We start from the raw sequence: 1,606 nt of genomic DNA, 5'->3' as shown, positions 1-1,606 counted from the left end.
TATTTTATATTTCATCTTTCATCTCTCATCTTTCATCTTTCACCTTTTATATTTTATATTTTATATTTTATATTTCATATTTCATATTTTATCTCTCACCTCTCATCTTTCGTCTTTCACCTTTCACCTTTCATAGTTCATATTTCATATTTATATATTTTATCTTTTATATTTCATATTTTATATTTTATATTTCATATTTCATATTTTATACTTTATATTTCATATTTCATATTTCATATTTCATATTTTATATTTTATATTTCATCTTTCATCTTTCATCTTTCACCTTTCACCTTTCATATTTCATATTTCATATTTATATATTTCATATTTCATATTTTATATTTTATATTTTATATTTCATATTTCATATTATACTTTATACTTCATATTTCATATTTCATATTTTATGTTTTATATTTTATATTTTATATTTTATATTTTATATACATATTTTATATTTTATATTTTATATTTTATATTTTATATTTCATATTTTATACTTTATACTTTATACTTCATATTTCATATTTTATCTTTTATATTTTATATTTATATATTTTATCTTTTATATTTCATATTTCATATTTTATATTTTATATTTCATATTTCATATTTTATATTTTATATTTCATATTTTATATTTTATATTTTATATTTTATATTTCATCTTTCATCTTTCATCTTTCATCTTTCACCTTTCATATTTCATATTTCATATTTATATATTTTATCTTTTATATTTCATATTTCATATTTTATATTTTATATTTCATATTTCATATTATACTTTATACTTCATATTTCATGTTTCATATTTTATGTTTTATATTTTATATTTTATATTTCATCTTTCATCTTTCATCTTTCATCTTTCACCTTTCATATTTCATATTTCATATTTATATATTTCATATTTATATATTTCATATTTCATATTTATATATTTTATCTTTTACATTTCATATTTTATATTTCAAATTTCATATTTATATATTTTATATTTTATATTTCCTATTTCATATTTCATATTTTATGTTTTATATTTTATATTTCATACTTTATATTTTATATTTCATATTTTATATTTCATATTTCATATTTCATATTTCATATTTTATATTTTATATATATATATTTTTTTACACCTATACAAGGAATTTTAAAAATTCTACATGAGGTCGACCAATTGTCCCGTTTAACAGATTATTAAAATGTATGCCAGTCTGTGGTATTTTTAAAAATATGTCTCTGCATATTACATCTTTTTTTTTTAACCTATTTATGGTAGGGCTGTGTCCCTTAAAGGGCGGTTGACACTTTCATTAAAAAGAAAAAATCAAAATAATTAAACAAGTTGATCATATGGTATAACTTAAATGTAACTAAGGACGTTTTTCTCCTCTCCTCTCCTCTCCTCTCCTCTCCTCTCCTCTCCTCTCCTCTCCTCTCCTCTCCTCTCCTCTCCTCTCCTCTCCTCTCCTCTCCTCTCCTTTTTAAAAAAAAAAATTTTATATTTGAATGTGGTCGACCAGTAATCCCATCTCTTGGCCAGTAGATGGCGCGCTTGTTGTGTAGATGGTCAACTAGTTGTCCCTTTTAG

This window comes from Apodemus sylvaticus, chromosome 16, assembly GCF_947179515.1.
Source record: "Apodemus sylvaticus chromosome 16, mApoSyl1.1, whole genome shotgun sequence".
Taxonomy (NCBI): Eukaryota; Metazoa; Chordata; class Mammalia; order Rodentia; family Muridae; genus Apodemus; species Apodemus sylvaticus.
Note: the sequence above shows the minus strand (reverse complement) of the source record.